This window comes from Bombus flavifrons, chromosome 6, assembly GCF_040668555.2.
Source record: "Bombus flavifrons isolate JBK064 chromosome 6, iyBomFlav1_principal, whole genome shotgun sequence".
NCBI lineage: Eukaryota > Metazoa > Arthropoda > Insecta > Hymenoptera > Apidae > Bombus > Bombus flavifrons.
In genome coordinates this window covers 11,025,675-11,047,072 of record NC_138447.1, presented here as the reverse complement: position 1 = coordinate 11,047,072, position 21,398 = coordinate 11,025,675, and the positions used below count along the sequence as shown (strand labels likewise).

Here is a 21,398-nt window from a genome sequence, read left to right as displayed (position 1 = left end):
GAGGCGAGAGCAAGAAACGAACGATACAAAAGAGGTGGAGGAAGGGAGACGGAGAGAAAGGCGCTCCGCGGAAGATCGATACGTTGAATCGGTTTGCTGGCGGCTGAGCGGCTCGAAAGACTAGCTCAACAGCTCATAAAAGGGCGCCCGCGGAAAATATATATCGACATTGAAAAGTTTGTCGAACAAGCCGGGCGACATGTTGCCACGATAGCGCCATAACTTAACGCCGTCGTCGATATGGGAGACTCCTTCTCCCTCTTTCTCTTTCTTTTTGCCACCATTCTCTCCATTTCATCCACATTTCAGCTTCGTCCCTTCATAACGTGTACCTGCGATCGCATGAACTTAAGGGCCGCTTCGCGCGCTATTTTTACGAAACGATGGAAATATGTCGCGCCGATTTACAGGCCGCCGTCGACACGTACCGGTGCGACAACAAAGGAAAAGAGCTTTCGTCGTCGCGGATATTGGATATAGAAGAAACGATAAAAATCGTGGCAGGATAGCTGGTAATTATGGCAACACGGTTTAACACTAGAATTATCAAGTTTCCTCTTATTTTGTTAATGATAAAAATTTGTAATTTCATTTTTATCTTACTATTTTAATTATAATCGAAGATATAACTGTTGACATTATAGAGTTGTGTCGACATGTATACCTAAGTATAGTATACATAATTAAAATTAAAATTAAAGCTATATAATGAAAGTAAATAAGTATATTCAATCGCGTTCCTGTCTCAATAAAACCAGACGTTAATATCGCAAAACCATTTGCACGCTTTTAGTTGCAAAATCCGAGAAACACCCGATGCCAATCATTTTGATTGGTTCGGTAATTCAAACGTTGAAGTTCCGACGTAGAATACTAGAATTTTCCTATTTCTATTTTTCAGTCCTTGATTCACAAATTCCATCGACTACCTTCGATAAAACATTCGTGAATAAATAACATGCACGGAATTTTTAACGACTCTCACAATTTACGAGCAGTAGCGGGAAAAATAGCCGGAACATTGTTTAAGCATATCCGATTCGACACCAACAGACGAAGATTCTAACAAGCTTATCGGTAGCTGGTCGGATCGAAGCCAGGGGCATAGAATTGAACCGGCCTCGAGTGGCAGCGCATCGACATCGACAAAGTTCATCGAAGACGACAAGCGAAGCGGCGATCGGCTGAAACGAGTTCACCGTGGAGCATTCTAGCTACCTACAGCCCTGGCAGCGGCTGTAGGCTGGGGTCGTTGCAATTAAGGGTATTAATTAGCGGGTACTTCATGCCCCCTCTCGTCTCCGCCGCTGGCCTAGCCCACCGCCACCCCGTGCCCCTTTCCCGGACCAAACCCTCCTCTACCCCTCTCCGGTGGCTCTCCTATACGTCGACCCACCCTCTCGTCTCTGCACCCCTCCTCGTGCCGCTAAAGTGCACCGCACCGCACCACTGACAGAGCAATACGGACAAGAGGTATATAGCTAATTACATGATTTTAAAGCGGTGTCCGGGGAATCAGGAAGGAGTGGTGTAGAGGAGAAAGGGGGTCCAAAAGGGGAGAGGCGGCACTGAAACACTCAGAGACGTTCGTGACGTCAATGGCGAGCAGCGCAAGCTGAGCTTCCGGCAAGGGAGGATCTAGTCGAATAGGGGAGAAGGGTTGTTGCGGAATTTTTTCTTCTCTACTTGTTTTTTTTTTCTTGTTTTCTTCCGCTATCCCCTTTCCTGTCTCTTTTTCGCAGTACCTTCTGTTCTCTTCGTTTTCTCTCTCCTCCCTTTTTCCTCTTTCTCTTCCTTTTTTCATTTGCTTCGCGATACGACGCAACGTCGACGGTGTAGACTTTGTCAATCGAGGCACGCGTTTGGTTCTTTGAGACGCCTCTGATGTTCCGTCACGAAAAAAACCACGTCGCTCGGTATGGGGAACCATCGTGCCGCTAATTACCCGGCGCCGTGCGTATGTAGTAACGCACGTCGCGACATCCCATGGAAATAATCGTAGCCCGTGTCTTTAAAGAAAGTTCGTTGGAACGCGGGGATTTTTAAGCCGGCCGAGTACTTGGTTCGTATACGCTGATCGGAAGAAGATAGATACAGGTGAGAAATTCGCGAGAAACGCGTCACTCGTCGATCGAATGAGACCAGTTGGCTTGGCGTGAACGCTCGTCGAGCCACCGATCCATCGGTATCCGCCAGATGAACCCGCAAAGCCGCGCGATCAGCCTACAGCCAGCTCGAGGGAGAATGGGTTAGATATTCATGTATTTAAATTTATTTATTGGCAGGATTTTTGCTCCGGCGAGGGTGTCGTCGGGAACGGAGGGAGAGGCAGAGGCCTGGCCGGACTCGCCTTTCTCGTCCCTTTTCCTTCCATCTTGCAGTCGACTGTTAAACCTTTGCCGCTCGACAAGCCCTTCTTGGTAATTTTCCCGCTTAAAGAGATCTCGGCCAATTACGCGGCCTGTCCGACGGCCGTTGAATTTTAATTGGAAAAGAAACGAGCAGAAACCCTCCTTGCCGGCTCTATTGGCGCACCCCGCGGCCCACGAACGCGCGCTCAAGAAGCGTAGATACGGACGCATCCGACGTTGGTCCGGTTTTGTTCTTGACGCGGCCCGAGGAAAACGTGGCTCGTGCTCGAAACAGTGAAACCGAGAGAAATGCCGCGTGATTCGCGGTCCCTCCGTGTCTGTGGCAGATTTCTCCTTGGTTTTCCGGGGAATTCCAAATGAGAGGATTTCACGGGGTTAGCTCGCCAGGAGCACGCCCATTAAGTCTCGCGATTAATCGCGACCTACTGAATCGCTTACGCAAATCGCGGTATTAGCTATTCAGAGTTATCGGCCTGCTGTTGGCTCGTTCATTTTTCTCCGATTCTTCCTGTCTCTTCAAATTGACACGACTGGGCAATCGCTTTTGTTTCAGTTACATTAGCGAGAGAACTGAAAATTTCTCTGGTGTTTGTAAATTGTTCGTTTCGATAATATTGTCTCTGCAATTTGGAAGATTTATTTCGATGCAAATGCAGTTTGGACAGTTTTGTAACACCTTATAATTATTTTCTTCGGAGCAAAAGTTAAACGTTGTCTTGTTTAATGGAAAATAAAAAAAAAACGTATAGAAGAAGAATTAGGATCGAAATCTATAGTTTAAGGATAGATAACGAAAGGTTAAAAGATCGTTTTAAAATGGATTCCGTCGTAGCAAGGCACGGGTGCTGCCACGTCGCGGAGGAACAATAAACCATCTAGCCACCCCCTTACCACCCTCGTAATCAATTTCCTAAAGTATCCACATACGATCACGATCTTCCTTCGGAAAATCACCGCGTCTCTTAACTCTGTTTCGTTCCAACAAACTGTACAAACATCATTATCATTTCCTCGAGACAGCCTTTTACGTCAACATCGAACCTTAACATGCCGAACAAGAATCGCCATTCCAGTCTCTATCAGCGCTGCTTCTTCGTTGAAAAAGTGAATGTAAACGTCGCTTCAACGTTGTTCACTCGTTTCATCGCATAATTATTTCCCATCCTGATGAAATTCGCTGCATTCTCTTCATCCCCTCTAGAGAAAACGATGGAACACCAGACCCGTAAGTAGCAAAAGTGGACGCATGCGTTCGCTGACACACGTTCCTATATTGCGAAACTTTCATGAACGCGTGAACGCGTGAACGTGCGAAGGTGACTACGTGCGAGGAGCCGATCGACAGGGGAGAGCTAATAAGTATCGAGAAACACGGAGTCGAAGTAACTTTTAAGAAGTCTACCATCGACAGAGGAAAGGGAGAGGCGAGTGGGGTTGCTCGGTTTCCAGGTTTCACTGGCGTTCGAACTCGATGGAACACGAGGTTTCGAATGGGGGTGGTTTGGGTAACCGTAGGGGTGGTGGTAGCAGTACTTTATGAACGCGTTTCACATAAATTGTCGCGGCTCTTTAAGAAATTGGAAAAAGGCGCGAGATCCTTGGTGAAACAGCTTGCTTCGAGAGTGGCTGGAGAACTTTTTGAACTGCTGTAGGACAGCGAGCAGGAAGGGGAGAAAGGAACGCGAGAAGAGTGAGGAACGACGGGACGGGGGGATGCTCGTGTGTACGTGTTCGCGCGAGACTGTGTGTGGGTTCGAATCGGTGTGCGTGGCCGAGCCCTTCGGAGGAACGTCTATGAGGCAGAAAAGAGGGAGAGCACGGGCTTCGAATAAAAGGTGACAAGGTTCTAACCGTGGATTTACGTAACAACACGAATATGCCCGTACCCTTCGAACAGTCGAGATGCCTCGTGCTTATCGGGCCTCTTTCCGTCTTCCCACTTGCGTGTTGCATCCGTTCGAGCAATTACGTAACCGCGAGCAATTTGGATCTCGCGGAATTTTACTCGTGTTTCCGACGAATTAACGATTAACGAGCCAAAAGAAGGATCACGAAGATGAAACGGCGAGGATGGTCGAAAAAAAGTACGACTTTCGTTTTGTAAGGATCTGTTATATAAAGTTTCGGAAATGGTAACAGAGACAGGCAGAAAAATGTCACAGTCAATACATTATCGATGCTCGTCCAGAAGAGGGTAATTCGAGTATACGAAAAAAAAAAAAAAAAAAGAAAAAGAAAAGAGGAAAGGAGGAGAAGAGTCAAGCCGGAGGACAAAACAAGAGTGGCGGGTCGTCGAGGCGCAAAGGAAAATCGATGCGTACCTGTGGGACACATTTTCCAAGCAGGTAATCTTCGTTGGCGGACGAGATATTACATTTGAATAAACGTCGCCGTCGATAACCGCGACAGATCGCAAATACGCTATCGATCTAAGCGAACTGCCGCGCGTAAATATCCCATGGGAAATGTTTGCTAATATCGATCATATTCTCATTAATAGTATATGGCTTTAGGCAGGGGGCTTGTTTCTTATCGTCTGCGAGCGTCTCGCGAAATCTCTGCTACCCCTTTCGCAATGGTTCTTTGAGTATTTCGCGCTTTAACCGGCGCGGTACGAGATGGTCGTTCGCTATCATAAGAAAAAGGAGAAACGAAGAAGAGAAGAAGAGGCAAATCGAGGGGAGAAAGCAAATATGTACACGTCGAAGGCAGACGCGAGCGTGAAAAGTTCAGAGGCGCGCTGGCGCACGTGCACGCATACATGCGTGTACTTGTATGTTCGAGAGCACACACAAGGGATTGGCGAACAAAAAGTTTCGGGGTGCGGCGGGCATTTATCTCGGCGGACGATGATAAAGGGAAACAGAGGTTCGCGGCGTGTTGGAGCGAATAAAACGTAGTCGCGGGTTACGTCGAATAATGCCTATCACGGAGAGTAAATCGGAATTTACCCCAAATGCGAGCGAGCGAACGAGCGAACGAACGAACGAACATGCGACCATATCTCGTTGGGCCCACCCCCTGTGGCCACTCGCCGCGTCCGCCGGTGTTTACCGCAATTATTAAATGTAAACTCATATTTCGTAATTGCCAAATATTGGCGGTCCGATCGGTTGGTCGTGGCTCGATGCATCTCGCGAGGGGATGCTACTGCTCTCGCGCGTTTTCATCCCTTCTCGCATAACAATCCTTCCCAGCGGTCCTTTGAACGAATTAAACCTCGACGAATCGATAAATGAATTTGCTTCAGTGGTTCGTTTCTAGGTATACTTTGCCTTCCGACAGAGATTCGATAAAGATTTTGCATTTCGCACATCACACTATGTCGTTCCCTCGTTGTAAATCTACTTATTCCAGCGAAAGATATTTCATAAATTCAATTCTCTATCGATATTTCGGTACAACGGTTTTTCACTTGAAAAAAACAGCACGAAATGGAAGCTCGCGAAGAAGTTAATCGGATATGCGATTTTCGATAGCCGACCGGGGGGGAAAGGTCCGTGCTGTTGACGAGGGTTGTCAACGGCGTGGCGTCAGCTTGTGTAACTATCGGTAATTAATCAGAATCATCCCCGTATATCGTGTCCGTCGGGTGCGGTGAAGGTAAAGGGAGGGGAGGGTTGGTTGACGGTGGCGATGCCATGTGGTGGTGGTGTTGGTTGCGAAAGGGTAGTTAACCAGTGACGTCACGCCCGTGGCGACATCTGGTCCGGCACTAACCACCGGACACTGCAGGACGTTGAACACTGGACACTAGTCTGTCCCTAATTCTGGATCAGAATCAAAATTACCCTTGCGCGATCGCGTCTAGCCTCTCCATGTCGGCAGCTGCTTCTAATTAATTCCGCGTTCGGCACGTTCTACAACCGTTCTCTATCCCTTTCAGTCAAAACGACCCGGGGAACGATCGCGGGTCCAAACGAGCAATAAATTTTTTATTTCAAAATTCGTTCGACCGCATTTAAACTGAGATATCAAGACAAGGCACGATATCAAATAATTACGTCGGACCTTTTCATGCAATTCCACTCCATGTTTTCTTATTTCATACTCCTCTTTTTTTAAATTCTTTCAACTAAGCTGTTTCGCTTATTTGCGTATCGAATCCGAGCTGGGTTGGGTCTAAACACAGTACGCAAACTTTCGAAACGGTTAAAACGCGAATAGTTAAATGGTCGACGCTTTGGTGCGTAACGCCAGCTTCAAGCACGTTCCTCCATGCTCGTGGCTATCAATTGCGGCTAATCCTTTTCGAGGATCACCGGGAAACTCTTGTCCTTTTTCCCGGTGGTTCCCTTTGCGAATGCCGGAACAGCATGGTTGAAAAATTCGTTGTTAAATTTCCGCGTTACCATGTGAATCTTTGCGCGTTACGTTCGGTAACGCGCGGTCTCGTAATTGGCCAGCGTTTACACGGTAATGGCGGGCTGGCATCGTTTTAAAAGGGCGAAACGTAACCCCCTGGTGGACAGTTAAAGTCCGGCCGGCCTGTGGAACCGGTCATGTATATTAGATACCCAATTCCAGCGGTAATCCAGCCATAAATATCTTTGAATTATATTTTCCACCGGGCTGGACACCATCACGAACGATTTGTTCTAAAAGGTGGTGGGGGAGGGGGTATCGGAGAGAGAAGCGGCAGAGGAGGGATAAGCGGCACGAGGGCGAAAGAGAGAGAGAGAGAGAGAGAGAGAGAGAGAGAGAGAGAAACGGGCTTTATTTAGCCGTTAATCGCTCAATTAAACTGAATCGCTCGAATTAGCTTTTAATCCCGAACGTGGCGGTAGCGTGAATGGTATTTAAAAAAATCAAAATGAAATTTTCAGAACGTTCAGCTGCTGTTCTTTTTCTTTCAAACTTGCCCTTTTCGATCGTTCATGCGTGTCCTCCGATTTTTTACGCGGTTTGCAGTCCCATCTTTTCCCCTTATTATCGTGTTTACACGTATTAACGAACGTAAACCGTGGCGCACTCTTCAACGTTCTTCAAAAATAATAAACGCGGAATGTATTTATTTATTTATTCAAGCGATCAAAACAGCGTTAATTTTCATAAAATCGTATTTCAGCGATAAATTCTCGTCGATAAGATGGGTGGGGAAAGTCATATAGCGAATGGATGTGTGAAAAAATAGCGAAACAGTGTAAATATTTACGATCGAGCGATATTTGCCAACTGGGAGAAACGATTTCGCGGTGTTTCTAGGAAAATTTAGTATCCACGTCGAACTCTCTTCTATCTTCGAAACGAAATTACATAGACGAGAATTTGCATCGTTTCGCGAACAGCGTAACTATTTTTTTTTCTTTTCAGGCGATCACCGAACGCTGGCACGATCTTTAGGCTAGTCTAATCCTATTTACATCGCGGCACCACAGCCAGATTGACGTGCACGGAAATAAATCGGGACGGGGCGAACGCGTGCACCATCGTGGCCGTATAAATTCGTGCTTTCTCCCTGAACAAATCGAACGTCGGGCCTGATGTAAATGAATTCCGCTCTAATTGCAATTATGTGCTCGGCGAGTGCACATAAATGTTCGTCGTTACGCGATATATGACACGTCACTCACGACCGAGCCGTGCGTCATTGCGAATTTATGAAATACTGATCGATGCTATATCCGTATCGCTAGTCTTCCACCAGCTACCGTCATAATTGCAATCAATAGTTGACGTTATATATAATTTGGCCAAGTCGAGACGACGATCCATTACGTATTTACGCGTCCTTGTCGTTTTCTCTCCGTGGGTGAAGAAGAACGTCTTCGTGGACGAAAGCTTCATAAAATCTAACATGGTGGTATGGGTTATAGGTACGATTACGTCAGTCACAGACGATTAACGTTAGTCTGTGCTTGTCAAGTTAATTTTCCGCTACACGAAGCTTCCACGGAGCGACGAACCGCTGTCATTATTTGAAATTCCTTTGCTCCAAGTGGGAGCTACGTCTGAAAAGCTTCGAAACTCCGATTTTGACTGCTTACAATCGAGTTACGTTTACTCGGCGTGAATCAATAATCGGCAATCAATAATAAATCACGTTACATCGTCCTAGGCTAAATGCCATTCTCCAAGGGTAAATCATTAAAACGTTGGTAGCCGCGCACGCCAATCAGCAAGCATAGCGTGTAAATACGTGATGGAAGTACCCCAAACCCCCTTCGCCACCGTGCCGGGCCGCGTGCTCTTCCCTGAAATCACACCATCCTCCTAACTGATTTGCTGTTTAGCTAGACCGATTTATTTATCGGTCGGCCGTGATTAGACTTTCGCTTTACCAGGGACACACGGCCTCGTTAAACATTGACCGGTCCGGCAGATTTGTTAACGATCGTCCTGCACTGCTACCGATCGTGAAAAACACTCTGCACACCTCCGCATTCCTGCTTCTTTTCGCGTAATACCAAATAACTTCCACCTGTTGCTACAAAAGAAAAATACGTTGCGTCGATCGATGACGATTGGATAGCTCGTGTACACGAGAAAATGTCTTTGTTCACTTATCAGCGAAAGCTACGAGGCAGATGTACATAATCTATATCTTCCAAATAACAAACAAAGAAAACTCTTACAGAAAAGTAGCGAAGCTGTTTCTCGCTGATACATCTTCTATTCGAATTTATTTCGCCGAATCTTCGCCGTCGTTAAAATTCAAGACCGTTCGAGCAGACAATAAAATCCCTTCGCCATCCATGATTCCCTGTAACACCATCCAAAAGTTCAGAGCATACTACGTGGCAAAAAGTTCGATGAATAATATGGTGACGGGTCGCATTAACTATCGGCCCGTGTCCTCCAGAGTCTTCGGCGTCGTTAGTTTCCCTTAATTACCGCGCTTGCCTCTATACCCCCTGCCCCACCCTGGCTGGCAGTCTCTGGATCGAAGAAGTCAGTTCGCAAGTTCTCGAAGCTCGAACGGGAGAGAGCGGTTCTCACGCTCGTTAGAAGCTTAAGGAAAAAGCACGTTAGGGGTGGGATAGCCTAGGAATGTGGACACCCACGAAGACGTGCCCCTTTCGGGATGTCCTATCGTCACCCCGAGCTTATTCCGCCCCTTAAGTTCTGGCCACACCCGCAATCATGCGCAGTTTCCACCCATCGGCCAATGAAAGCTCGAGAGCTTGCAAGCTCTGCTGAACGGCTTTCGAGCCGAGCCACTCCGACAAACACCACGTGCCACGCGGCCGAGTTGCACGTGCGTCCGCGGAGCTGTCGAGCTTTTGCGCGTCGTGGCCGTGAGTCGAGCCCTCCAATCGACGCGTCTTTTGAGGGACGAACGTCGTGTACCGGTATCTCTGTTGATTTTTCTGTTCTTCTTTCATCCAGACACACCCTGTTCCCTTTACTTGCGTCGTTGATCGTTGTACACAACGTTTAGTTCGTTATTGCACTGTTTCGTTTTCTATGCTGAAGAGAAAAATCGTCTAGCTGACGACACAGAGGAAGATACCGAGACTTCACGGTCCTGAACAGGCTGGCAGAACGGGGCCCAAACGTAATCCGGCAGAGGCAGAGAAAACCACGAAGAACGTAAGTAAGAGTTTCTTTATTTCTACAATACGATTGGAGTTCGTTTGGATGAGAATCGAAGGTGGCAGCGGACGTGAGAATTGATCGTGACAAGCCTGGCCGATATTCAACAGTTGGTCCTTCTTTTATCTTCCAAAACTCGACCCTTCGTGCTACCCCTGCGTCGAGCCCTTAACAGGTTCGCTCTTACGTCACCCTCGATTCTTGTAGCAGTAGATCGTACCTCTTGGGTAAGAGGTTGTCGACAGCTTCTGTTTTGTAAAATAAATACTACTGGGACGCGGTGACATCATATTTACAACTATTCGATATCGTTACTTTTAATAAATATTCCATTTTAATACGAAAAATCTCAATTTCCCGTCTTGTCGAGTCGACAGAAAATTTTGTTTCGTTCTTTCCATTACGAAAGGTATAAAATTCAAAAAGAACATCGTCGTGAAATCTCGAAACGCGTAAAAGCAAACGGCTAAACGAAAAAAAAGGCAGTAGCCACGAGGAACAGACGTCGCGCGTAAAACGACGGAACCGCATTTATCGCGTTTATCCGCGTAATTCTTTTCGCGGTCCGGCCGGATGCTGGCGGAGGAATTCGCGAGCTGTGGGCAGTAGGTGTGGCCATAGGTGTAACATATTTATGTTGTGAACCGGCCGAGTGCGGGCAATAAATAGCGAGCGCACGACCGGCCACGGCGGGGGGTGTGATGGCGCGGGGAAGGCAGGTACGAAGCGTAGGGGTAGTTCGTCGAGGCGCGGGGTTAGAACGATTACGCTTTCCAAACCCCTGGTCGTTCGACCGCGTCACTGGCACCGCCACTGGCACCACCATCGGCACCACCATCGGCACCACCACCGTATCTACCCCCGCGTCGCCCACACCCCCATGTATGTCCTATCACCATCTGTCTTTCTCTCTTTCTTTCACTCTGTCCCGTGTCTCGCGTTTCGTCCTCGCTTAACCCTACCAACCCTTTTGCTCACCTACATCCCCCTGTCCCGTTCCATACAGCGGAGGCTGTATGGTGCCCGAACAATCCTATTCGTTTGTTTCCAGCCCGTATGCACGCATATACGAAGGCATGCAATTTCGCGTTAGGAATGCGCGAACGAGCGCATCGCAGACAATGTTTGGGGTGGACGGAGTACGAGGCGTGCTTCTTTGGAAAATGCCATGGCGAGAGGGCTTTAGGACGACCAGAGGGGTTGGAATACTGTCTGGTCCGTTTATACGCTTCAACCTCCTAAAGAAAAAACAATTTTCGTTGCTCTTGTTCACCACGATGTTACACAGTAAGATGTCCGTACCTGGGTTCTCGGTATTGGTTGTTTCAAATATCCGTGGGTAACCGCGGTTGGAAAAAATAAATACGGAACGAAATGTGTATACAGGAAGCTATGAATAACGTTGCATCGCGTACGCCATTCATTTTATTTTACCTTACCCCATAGATATTATCAGATAACGTTCATTATTGTAATTTTACCGCTACATTGTATTAAATTAAATCGTGTTACACCATAAGCAATAACATACTACCAAGTTGTAATATACTTATGGTAATAAGTATGCACAGTATACGTGCAGCGTTATCTACCAATCGTGGAAGAGTTTGAAACTTATTCCCCGCGAATACGCAGATTTTACTGTATTCTCATTTAACGAGAAATAAATAAAATTAAAATTAATTTAAATAAAAATTGGACAAACGTGTCGTGTACAGTGACAATTTAGATCAGGTGAATGACGAGTACGCAAGTGGTAGAACGGAATCGCCTGTACAGACAGACGCGAAAGCACGCGTACGCGGCCTCGAGTCACGGCTATGCAGGCCATCTTAGGAAGCGAGCACCCCTCGGCATTCCAGCGATCTCGACCGATCGAGAATCGAAGGATAACAGGAACGCGGCGCCGAGTGGCCGCGTGTGTGTCGGCTGTCCGGCAATCCTAATGATGCATATCTCTCCTCGGCCCGTTATGTCTTGAATGTCACGACGATGCGATATCTGGCGGACCGGTATCGGTCGGTGAGGCTGTTGCTGGGGGTCAGTGGGGGGATTGAACAACGGGAGAAGCACGAAAGCTAGCCGGAATCAGGGTGGTATATGGTCGCAATGAGGTTGAGAGCTTGCGGCCGGATGCCAGTCTAACCATGTCTAGCGTACGTTTACTTGCAAGCTTGCCAGACGCTCGTACGCATCGCCAGCATCCGAGCAATGCGACTCAAGAGTCCGCGTCGCCGCTGACGATGCACTTCAAGATGCAGTCTCTTGGTAAGCATGCTCCTGCCCCCAGGATTGGCCCGTTCGTCGTCCGCCAATCTGCATTAGGGTGTTTTAACGTAAACGTGACTTGGCGTGTATAGAGAAGGGGAATCACGCTGAACCGTGCTTGAGATGCTCGAATTTTTAGATTATACTTTTTCGACAAACGTTCTGGCTTTTAGATTCTATATAGGATGCATCTTGTTTAAAGTTGACGTACGTGGCGGAGGAATAATGCTAGACTTTTCAAGGGATGCTTCCTGCGAACAAGCGTCCTTGATAGTAATTTTTTAAGGAATACTACGGACTGTATTAGGAGGTAAAAAGATTTCTTATGGGGTGTTCAAACAGGTACTCTTACTATGAGATTGCCTAGAGTGCGTTCTATTTGGTGTTAACGCATATAGAAAAGTTATAATGGAAACTGAGAAATAAAAGAATTTTCTTAAATGACAATTTCTAAGTTCTCATGATATTTGGTTCCGTATAGGGTATATTTCACTTACCGTTGAAGTATGATAACGAGGACAGTTAAAATTAAATTGCAGATTCTGCACTTCGACAAATTTCTCTCTCTCTCTCTCTCTTTCTGTCTTTCTCCTTCTCTCTTTCTTTCTCGAGTTATTATTTCTGTGGTTGGAATTTATTCGTGCGAAAAATAAACGAAAACGCGGTGTCACCACTTCTTCACCTTTAAACGCGTTATTCCTTTCAGAGAGGAGGCGTGGTCGCCAGCTCTATATTCGATGGAATGGAAAAACGCGAATTCCATTTAGCATACAAACGCGGGCCCACGCAAATGAATTTTATAAGTGTCCTTTTCGCGAGAACACGCGCGTATTTCGACGCTTTGGCTGCGTTAACCCGGCGGGATTCGAGGACGCGCGATGGGTAATAGGCGGCCGCGAACGAAATTTCCACCCTCCTGTTCCCTGCGCCGGCCACCCCCTCGCGCGGCACGGTGTGTGCGTACACCTCGCGCATTCCGCAGCGAGATTGCGCAAAAATCGGGCAAAACAAACGCAACTAATTTAACTGCTTTCGAACAATTAATCCGAAGCATTTAATTTAATTGCGCCGCAGCCCGTCGAGACCGGGCAGCGTCAGTTGAAACAACAACCGATGCGAGACCCGGCCGGAATTTTCGGCTCGTCGCGCTTGACTCGAATTCTTTCGGATGCAAACAACCGAAAAAAAAATATACACGCGCCTCTGCACGCGCGAAATCAAACAGCGACCCATGGACATCGAAAGATGTAAACCGAATATCGAATCGGCGAGTCGGAGGAAATCGCGCAAGTAAAAGTCTCATGGATGACGAACATCGAACTTCAAAAATACGGCTGTATTTTCATAAAGGGGAGAAAAAAAATTGAAAGTAGTTACATCGAGATGGAAGAAGATCGAGAGAATCGCGTACAGGAGTTTCGGGCGTTGGTGGAGAACGAGCTAGTGGGTAGGTGTAATTAATAGCAAACCCGTATAAATCAGAGACAGGCTGGATGCAGGTTGGTATGCGCCGTTCCCGATGCGGGATTATGCCCAGAGGGGCGGTTACCCCACGACCCGCTAATTTTTCAAACGGCCGCCATAATGGTCCCGGCTAATTACTGATTTTTATCTCCACGAGTCGGTACTGTGAGAAAGAGTCGTTCGACCATGAGGAGAGGGACAGAGAGAAAAAAAATTGAGCGAAAGAGACGAACGCAGAGAGGGTGGGATAGGGAGGCTACGGAAGAAGAATTGGATTCGGGTCAACGCTCGTTCTGTATTGCGATTTTAAACGGCTGAGAAATTTTCTGCAGTAACACAGTATACAGTTTCGCCCTGTTCCAAAGATAGTCGAAAGGATCAAAACACGTTTTAGCTAACGTGATAGCTAAAATGTTCGTTTAACCCTTTGGCGAGTTTTGTTTTCCACGATAACGTTAAAACAAAATAACCAACTTTCGTCGAATAACCAACACTTATCGTAAGAAAGTTAGAGCGAGGGAATAGTTTGGAAGCCTGTGGCGTTAATGCTACCGATCGCTGTTAGTCGGATGCCGCTTGGAAACTTACCGAATTCACAGGAGAATTGTTGTTCACGTGTACGGGACGTTTCAAGTTACACATCGACCGCGTATTTTGCGCGGGTGAATACAGCTAACTACCCCCAAACACCTATGTACTTAACGTAACCCATGTAAGCTCACGCTAGAACAAATTTACCCCCTGAAACCCCCGAGACGGGTCGCGTCTCTTCCGACCATCCACTTCGAGTCCCTTCTCACCCCCCTAATTCTCCTATGGAACACCGATGTTATGAAGTTGTGTTGAACTTTTCGCAAGCATAGTTTGCAGAACACCCTCGGGTGACTGCAAGGCTTACCTTGGCTCGTGACATATATCTACGCGCAGTTCTAACAAACCGTCGCGGAAACTGAGGGCGGGTCACGAAAACGAGGGGTGAGTCGCACGAAATTTGCGGAAGAACGCGTCAACCGCGCGTGGCTCTCTTTCGATTTCGACCACGTCCCTCTGGAAAAGTCTGCAATTCTCGTATCAGCTACCTGTTGCCCGGCCACTATGTCAATCGACATGTCAATGCGATAATTCTGCTTTTAATGAAATTCACAACGCCGACGCATGTGTTTGATTTTGGAAATGATGTTATTCAACTCCCTTGCGCAACAAAGCGTACAACCTTGCGTAACAAAGATGCAAATCGGCTCGGCTATTAAACTCTTGGAAAATTCTGCTTTCGTGATATCTCGTCACTTCGCCTACGGAAGAAATTATTAATGCTAAATTCGACGATTTGCTTAATTCCTGTAATTTTTGTCTAACTTAGTATTACGAAGACTTTGCTTATTTTCCCCGAATACGACTCGTGACGTGGCTTGTTTTTCGAACGGTAGCGTACGTACGTGTCGCGTATGCAGCCGAAACAACGCACGCGTTAGGAATTCTCGGCACGGCAGTCGGAGCCAACAGGCCCGGTAGAAACTTACGGGCCAACTTTGAGGGGGGTAACAGCATTACAACGTTATTAGATTTACCGCAAGCACCTACCCCCGAGGCACTCCAGCACATTACACACATAGCCGTTCTGAAGTATAAGTAACCCTAAAGCGGTAGAGCTAAAGCCCAGCTCGTGGTCCCGCTGTCTTGTACCTTAAATTATGCGCGTGTGCCCGCAGGTACGAATGAGAGGCATTCCTTCGTACTTTGCCCCTTTGTGTTACCCCTTTCGATCGCGCTCGTATTCGAAATTTCAATTGCGAATTTTCAAGGAAGGACAACGTCAAAATCGTTGAATTATTCACGAAGTGAAAAGAAAGAAAGAAAGAAGAGCGAATACAGAGAAGAGTGAAATGAAAGAGAGAAAAAAAAACAGAAAGCACAGTGGAGATAGAACGGCGAACGGGCCATAGAACGAGAAAGAGAGAACGGTAGAAATTTTGGTGCGAGTAGCTATTGAGTAGCTACCCTTAAGATAAGGGTGACTTCACCCCGTCCCTCATACGTTTCCGCTATCTGACGCTAAACGGCACCGCTGCTCGTGGCCTTCCACGTAAAAGGGATGGTCCTGGCAGGATGGTTCTACATAATACACCGGCACATTACTGTCGAAACCCCATTAGATAAGCGGAATTTAGAACGGCGAGACAGGATTTTTGTACGGACGACGTACGTGAAAAATCACCCGAACGCTCAGCTTCGCCGCGGATAATTTTCTTCTCGTTTTTGCGTCTGCGGTACGTTTCGAACGAAGATCCTCCTTTTAGTCACACTGCTTTGCTGCGTCTTTCTCCTTGCTATTTGTCTGTGTTGTCGCGACATTGTGGTAAAAATACGAGTGGGAAAAGTAGAAGATGATTTTTCAAATTTGGAATAAAATCGAAAATCGATTTCTTCCGCGACACGTTTAAAACGACGAAAGCTTCTCTTCGTCGCGATGGATAGTCGATCTGTTATCGCGGCGAACTGGCATCAGCGAAACTGATTTCAAAAGCGAGAAGATGGGATCCACGCAACAAAAGCCTTTACACGTCTCGCCCCCTCCATCGGCTCATTTAAGGCTAACTGTCCACAACGGGGGTGCAAACTACCCTTATCTGCGGACGTTTATGCCCACGCCTTATCTAGCAACCCCGGACTGCTTCGTGCTTGCTAACAACTAGGTATTCTCTCTTCCAAGCCAATCTCCTTCCTCGAACAAAACGACCTTAAGTTCTCCCTTCTCTCTTGCTCCACCTACTCAGCTTTGTCATTTATTTCGCGTCTTCTCTGTGCTCCACTTTGCTCTGGGTTTATTTCAATTTCCTCCGAGTGTTATTTTTAAAATGTCAAACGAAACGTAGCTTCTCTTAAAATACTTACATCGTAGGAAGTTGCGATTATTTATTCAACGAATTTAAATTGTTTGTTAAAGAACATCTATTATGCAAAAGGATGGCGAGACTTTCGTGATTTTCAGCCAAATACCATAACGCGTGTCTCTTGATAGGCATTTAAATGTCGATGTTCCTTCGCGAAACTATTTCTTGTATTCTGAAAACCAACAATCTGTTCTTCGTTCATTCGTATTGAAAAATATTTATCAAAAATCTGCTTTGGCAGTAAAGATTAACGGAATAACAGCAGCCGTGTTAGAATCGATCTCCGAAGCAATGTTCCTTTTATTTTTCTTCCTCTACAAATCTAACGACAGCAGAGGTTAGGAAACAATAGCGCAATTTGGTTCCGCGCAAATCCATAGAGAGGAACGGAGAAGGTGGCGATACGGAAAATCGAAAGGTACGATGTTCCTTATCTCGCAAGTTCCCTCAGCCGGGTTGGAAGAACGGTTGTCGAGAGACTGAGGGTCGCTGGCCGGAGGATGTTGCGGTGAAAACAAAGACGTTACTCGTCCCCTATCTAGGGTTGTAAAATAACCGTCGAACGAGAGCAAAACAGCGGGAGGCAGGGGTAGTAATAAATGAGATAAGCTTGGGATAGATTCTTGCGGGAGCAGAAGGCATTATCGATGCGTTTCGTCGAATTCCTTCCTTTCGTTTCAATCCGACTATCCCCCTTTTTCTACGATCTACCATCGTCAGGGTATGCGTTCAACGAACAAACGAAAGTACGAAAAATAAAAAATACATATTTCGACTCTACAAGTTTCCTAGATTCTCTCCAATTTATACATTTTTTTTTTTTTTTTTTTTTTTTTGTTACCATAGAGAAACATACAGGGGCAAAATTGGAAAACACGAACGGAGCTCGATTCGTGGAAAATAAAAACACGTTGTTCCCAGCTGGTGCTCGTGCCTCGCGTCCCGGGAATATTACAAACAACCGGCCGATTTTCCGCTGATTTTCCTGACTGAAACGCGCATAGCCGCGTATTGGTATATCGAACTAATTGGAAGTCTTAATAGCACTCGACGTAATAACGCTGTCGGTATCCAGGCGTGTGCATCATATCGATTGGAATCTACAACGGACCCCTCTTGTTTTCAGCCCGCTCTTCCGTGCACTCGATCTACCTCCGTCGACTGGTAGCGAATCAACAAACGGGACTGATTTGATTTCATTCATTAATTCCGAGCGACTTCGTTCGCTTCGATTTAAGTTCATGCGTACTTGAACGCGTTTGCGGCTGTGGGTCGTTCGGTGATTTCGCACGTGCCGCACGCTACGGGGACAATTCCGTCCTCCGCCGAGGGTCGCAAGGATATTTTTAACCGAACTCGACGCCTATTTAACCTACCGAGCAATGTTTTCGATATTTTTGAAAGATTCGATAAACCGATTCAGCAAATACGAAAATAGTCTCCGTCGGCGAGTTATTTTTCATACTTAATTTAATACCGACTTGATAAAAACAGAATAATTTGCGTTCCGCTGAATATAGAATCGCGGCTGCAGCCCGTCACCTCGATGATTTAATTAACCATATATTCTTCCAAATTGCGTATCGATTTTAACATTATCCTCGGGTCACGTCGGAAATATTACCTCGAAAGTTATAACAGGTTGAGAGATTTTCTCAACTTGGCCGAACGATTTCATAGAATTTCCCTTTTAGCCGATGCCGAGAGGAACATGTACCACGCGCAAAGAAGAAAGACACGTCTATTGACATCCCGTAACCGTGCCGTGATTTAATATAAACTGCACAAAGCTCCACCTTTGATAGTCAGATATGAAATACTCCGGACCGAGGAGTGCCCTTTCGAAGACAGCCTGCCCCTGCTGGAGGGTGCGTTCGAGAGTCTGGTCGGACTGCATCAAGCGGTGATATCTTCCTCCTCCTTCGTCTGTCTCGAGGTCGAATATTCTTGTAGCAAAGGGGCTCTACCAGCTTCCAGTCTTTCAAACATACGAATATGAAAGATACGTTGGAATGTTTGGACCTTTATCGTGGACGAATGTCACGTGTCCAAATGCCTTCCCGAGATTCACGCTTGATATAATACCAGTCGTACATTGTAGCGAATCGAACAATCAATTCGAAAGAGACGTGTCACGCGATAAACGATAGTTCAAACGATTTTCGTGAGAATCTTTCATTACGAACTATGAATTTATTAAAAATTTCAAGGTATCCTTGGAGGTCTGTAGAGACTGCTGCTCGAAAGTTTCGGGTCGTTTCCAAATAGAAATGAAAAATAATAGTTTAGTATTTCTTATCTTTAGTAGGTTTTAAAAGTAACCTTTCAGTAGGTTAAAGGATTTGTCATTTCTTGCTGCACAAAATCGAATACGGAGTCAGGAAATTAACAATTACCGTGTGGAGAAACAAATCATCGAAATATCTCAGCATGGATTAATACGTTTCTATTTAACGATCAAAATTCGTGTCAATTAATGATTATTTTCTCCTTATCAATTAAATGATTCTAAACTATCGAACGGTAGTGCAGCTTTGTCAGCGCAGAGAAAGCTAAAACACACAGCGGATTCAAAAAGAAAGCGGTTTTCTCTGATAGACGATGGTCCCGCGCGCGTAACAGCCGCTTCAACGGCAGACTTTGATCCTTTATTACATTTTTACAAGCGATTACATTGGCCAGCCGCTGGCGATTCTTTGGGGCGACCTTATTTTCCTCGGCCGAGGACGATCCACCGCGATCGCTTGGCATGATCTACCCTGCCACGGCCTTACCCATCCCTCCGTAACGAAGTTCCAACGAAGGAAGATATTGTTCTTGTTTGTAGCGAAGTTAACTCGAGTTCCGACTCAACCGTGGCTCACTCGCCCCTAATTAGGTTTAAGGGATTATAGAATTGCCTGGCAAAGTCGATTACGAGATTGGAACGGCCGACGGAAGGGCGGACGACGAAGAAGTAGCCGGAGAGTTTTCAAGACACGAAGCCTCTGCGAGCTGAAATTTATCGGATTTCGCGAAACGCGGCGAAGCTAGCTTTGAAGAGAGAGAGCGTGCAAAATATAATCAAAGGCTTGAGTAACTTTCTCGTCCATTTCACCCTTGAATACCGTTAAAGAAGGACGAAATTATTCCATTTCCTCTCTGCTTCTTTTCTTTCGTTTCGGTTACTAAACCGAGACTAGAAAACTTCCAGTTACTACGAAATAATAGAAACACCAGTCCTATTATTTCTTATGGAAAATTAGCTTGCTATCGAAATTTCACAGTCGAAATCCATTCCATCGGTGAGAAGCCAATCAAGACTCGCCTACGGTTCAAAGCGACTCGGAACTTTTTCATCGAAGTCAGAACTCGCAGGTACGGTATTAAGAGCCGAGGTTGGTGAAGCGAGCCTCTAATTGAAAGCCGTCAAAGTGGTTAACGGGAAATCATAGGTTCCGGTGAAGAGAGACGCGTGCGACGAGCTGCGAGCGGAAGGTCGCGGGAAGGCACCGTTGACGGATCAGCCGACGCTCTGCTGTTGGAAATAGAGGGGTGGGTTACGGCGGTGCGGACACAGAGAGGGAGAAGGGCGGGTAAAGAGAAAGGGACGAGGGTTAGCAATTTTAAACAGTCTCCGGCGACTCGATCGTCCAGCATAGCGTAGTCCGGCTAGTGAGGCTGAGCGTGCAATGATTGATGCCAGGCCGACCGGTATGGAGGGGTGAAAGTGAGGAAGGCTAGAGGATCGGTCCTACGGCCTGGGGAAATTTAATTAACGTAAATGCCGCCGCCACGGCCGGCGTTACACGCCGTGTGTGGCAATCGCTCATATGCAACTGGCCCCTATCCCCCCACGAACCCTCTCTACCTTCAAACTCATCCCACACGGAGCCTCTCCTTCCCTCTCCGTCCACTGGCTATCCTACTGTTCACCCTCTCGCGATTCACTCTCTTTGTTTCTCTCGATCTCATCTTTCTCTGTCCCATCGTCGACGTGAACGCCGCGCGCGTTCAAACCTTTCCCCCAAGCACATCCACGCACGTTGCCGCTTGCGTCGGCCTGATCGGCCAGCTGGGGGTTATTAAACGTTTCGAACAGGGGTAAGGGGCTTCGATTGCGGGCCGATTGATGGATCTTGGATCCTGTGTTGCCTCGATCGACCAAATATCCGCGATCTCGTGGACCGCGATAAGTGAACGGGTTACGGCGCCCCTGGAAATAGTTCGCTGCCGCGCAACGAGCACGTATCGGTGTTTCCCTTTGGTTATTTGTTTGGCTTGATTATTACGTTTCGTCACGGTTGTGGCGAAAAAGATTTTAAAAGCGAGAGACGAGGAAGACTTTTAACGTCGATATCGAGTAGGTATCGCAGAAAATGATCATCGAACGATCAGACGCAACGCCGACCGAGACCTCCGTGCAACGAAACGCTTTGTAAATAAAAGAGGTAAACGCAAAAGAAATCGATCGATCGTGAAATACGCGTATCTAAGATCGAACGATCGTTTCCCAGTGGCGATTGTCAAATAGCGTTTTTGCCGGGCTTTGTACACGTAAGTATCGCGAGGTAACGGCTGCTGCGGTGCGTGAGAGTGGGGTGGCTTCGTTCGAGGTCGAGATAGGCCGTGAAGGGTGAAGTGGGACGCGGGGTACGTAATGGCCGCGGCACGTGGTGCGTGCCCCCATTAAACCGATCGCACTCTGGATTGATTTTCAGCCTTTCGGCATTTGATGCGAACAAACTTCGTTGTCGGTATAATTGAATCGCCGCGAGTGTCTACCTGACTCGAACGCAAATTAACCGGAACGCGAATCGCGGCGTCGTGAGTTCACGACCAAGGGTGGATGCGGACAGGAGAAAAAGAATTCGTTTCTGTTCGATAC

General features: G+C 46.8%; 1 protein-coding gene and 1 long non-coding RNA gene across 4 annotated transcripts in view; one reads left to right on the top strand and one right to left on the bottom strand.

The window, feature by feature from the left end:
- Nucleotides 1–375: 375 nt before the first annotated feature.
- Nucleotides 376–21,398, bottom strand: part of LOC138181020 (uncharacterized) — a 92,753-nt gene continuing 71,730 nt past the window's right edge. For all 3 annotated transcript variants that reach the window (XR_011173420.1, XR_011173419.1, XR_011173421.1), the window contains 3 exons: nucleotides 8,948–9,075; nucleotides 8,654–8,799; nucleotides 376–8,566 (listed from right to left, as the gene is read on the bottom strand). This is a non-coding gene — a long non-coding RNA (uncharacterized LOC138181020). The remainder of the gene's footprint in view (nucleotides 8,567–8,653; nucleotides 8,800–8,947; nucleotides 9,076–21,398) is intronic.
- LOC138181014 (LIM domain only protein 3) overlaps nucleotides 9,513–21,398 on the top strand; it is a 70,481-nt gene continuing 58,595 nt past the window's right edge. The window contains exon 1 of the mRNA XM_069115465.1: nucleotides 9,513–9,905. The gene's annotated coding sequence lies outside the window, so the exon portion shown is untranslated. The remainder of the gene's footprint in view (nucleotides 9,906–21,398) is intronic.